This window comes from Schistocerca gregaria, chromosome 5 (genome assembly GCF_023897955.1).
Source record: "Schistocerca gregaria isolate iqSchGreg1 chromosome 5, iqSchGreg1.2, whole genome shotgun sequence".
In the NCBI taxonomy this organism is placed as follows: Eukaryota; Metazoa; Arthropoda; class Insecta; order Orthoptera; family Acrididae; genus Schistocerca; species Schistocerca gregaria.
This window is the reverse complement of record NC_064924.1, coordinates 660,643,121-660,645,438: the sequence shown is the minus strand read 5'-3', so window position 1 is coordinate 660,645,438 and position 2,318 is coordinate 660,643,121. Positions and strand designations below refer to the sequence as shown.

At 45.8% G+C, this 2,318-nt stretch overlaps 1 non-coding gene across 1 annotated transcript; it reads left to right on the top strand.

The window, feature by feature from the left end:
• Positions 1-1,694: 1,694 nt before the first annotated feature.
• Positions 1,695-1,769, top strand: Trnat-ugu (transfer RNA threonine (anticodon UGU)). The gene has a single exon. It is a non-coding gene; the product is annotated as a tRNA-Thr (tRNA).
• The last annotated feature ends 549 nt before the right edge of the window (positions 1,770-2,318 follow it).

The following is a 2,318-nucleotide window of genomic DNA, read 5'->3' as shown; positions in this document are numbered from 1 at the left end:
GGGATTCAGGTCGGGCTATCCTGGTGGAAAAATCATTCTCTCGATTTGTTCGGAATGTTCTTGGAACAAATCGCGAACATTTTTGTGGCCAGTGACATGGTGCATTGTCATCCATGTAAAAATTCCATGTTTGTTTGGGAACATGAAGTGCATAAATCGCTGCAAATGGTCAATGGTCGATTCGGCTGGACCAGAAGACCCAGTCCATTCCATGTAATCAAAGCCCACGCAATTATGAAACCTCCACCAGCCTGCACAGTGCATTGCTGACAATCTGGGTCAATGACTTCGTCGGGTCTGCACCACATTCGAAACCTAGCGTCAGCTTTTACCAGCTGAATTCGGGACTCATATAATCAGACCACTGTTTTCCAGTAGTTTAAGATCCTACTGATATGGTCACGAGCCCAGGAGAGGCGCTGTAGGGGATGTGCTTTTAGCAAAGTCACTCGCGTCAGTCGACCGCTGCCATAGCCCATTACCACAACATTTTGCCACACTTTCGTAATGGATACATTCCATATTGATTGTGCGGTTATTTCACTCAGTATCGCTCTTCTAGTACCTCTCTGCATACGCTGCTGCTCTCGGTCGTTAGGTGAAGCGGACTGCGTTGTCCATTGTGAGAGGTCATTCTTGAAATGTGGTACTCTCGGCACACTTTTTACACTGTGGATCACGGATATTGAACTCCCTAAGATTTTCGAAATGGAATGTCCCAAGCGTCTAGCTTCAGCTATCATTGTGCCGGAGTGGCCGCACGGTTAGAGGCGCCATGTCACGGATTGTCAGGCCCCGCCTTGCCGGAGGTTCGAGTCCTCCCTCGGGCATGGGTGTGTGTGTTGTTCATAGCGTAAATTAGTTTAAGTTATGTGTAAGTCTAGATACCGATGACTTCACACACCTTTTCAACCATTCAAATTACAACGTCTGTTAACTTTCTTCGTGTTGCCATAAAGACGTAGGAAACCTCTTCACATGAATCAACTGAGCGCAAATGACAACTCCGCTAATGCACTGCCCTTTTATCTCTTGTGTACGCGAAGCTACCAACATTAGTGTCTGTGCGTATCGCTATCCCACGACTTTTGTCTCGTCAGTGTAATTATTCGACCTTAAGATGGCGGTAAGGCTAATCTTGTTCTAATACTGTTAATACATCCTGAGGCGATACAGTTCAAGCATGTATACAGGGTGGTCCACTGATAGTGACCGGCCCAAATATCTCACGAAATAAGCGTCAAACGGAAAAACTGCAAAGAGCGAAACTCGTCTAGCTTGAACGGGGAAACCAGATGGTGCTATTGTTGGCCCGCTAGGTGGTGCTGCCATAGGTCGAACGGATATCAACTGCGTTTTTTTAAATAGGAACCCCCATTTTTATTACATATTCGAGTAGTACGTAAAGAAATATGAATGTTTTAGTTGGACCACTTTTTTCGCTTTGTGATAGATGGCGCTGTAGTAGTCACAAACGTATAAATACGTATATACGAAGACAGTAACTTGTTCTCGAAAGAACAGTTTCTGTTGATGACTGCAGTTTTTCCCTGGAATAAATGATGACTAAGTTGGGTGGTAGGGCAAATGTATATAAGGTACAATATATATGTAGAATTGCGGACAGTAGGGGAATGTGAGTCTCACAGGAAGCGTGCAAGGGATAAGTCACTGCAGTCGCGCGATTCATCTGTGCCCTCGGTGGCTCATATGGATAGAGCGTCTGCCATGTAAGCAGGAGATCCCGGGTTCGAGTCCCGGTCGGGGCACACATTTTCAGCTGTCCCCATCAAGGTATATCAACAAAACCTGTCGGCAGCTGAGGTTCTCAGTTACTCATCATGTATAAACACGTGTTATCACGTAACATTCGGCCAGTGCGGATCCGTGGTCAAATAGACCGTTGACCAATTGCAGAAAAGGTCGATATCGCGTTGATGTATGGCTATTGTGATCAAAATGCCAAACGGGCGTGTGCTATGTATGCTACTCGAAATCCTGGACGACATCATCCAAGTGTCCGGACGGTTCGCCGCATAGTTATGTTATTTAAGGAAACAGGAAGTGTTCAGCCACATGTGAAAAGTCAACCACGTCCTGCAAGAGAAGATGATGCGCAAGTAGGTGTTTTAGCTGCTGTCGCGGCTAATCAACACATCAGTAGCAGACAAATTGCGCGAGTATCGGGAAGCTCAAGAACGTCGGTATTGAGAATCCTACATCAACATCGATTGCACCCATACCATATTTGTATGCACAAGGAATCGCATGGCGACGACTTTGAACGTCGTGTACAAATGGTTCAAATAACTCTGAGC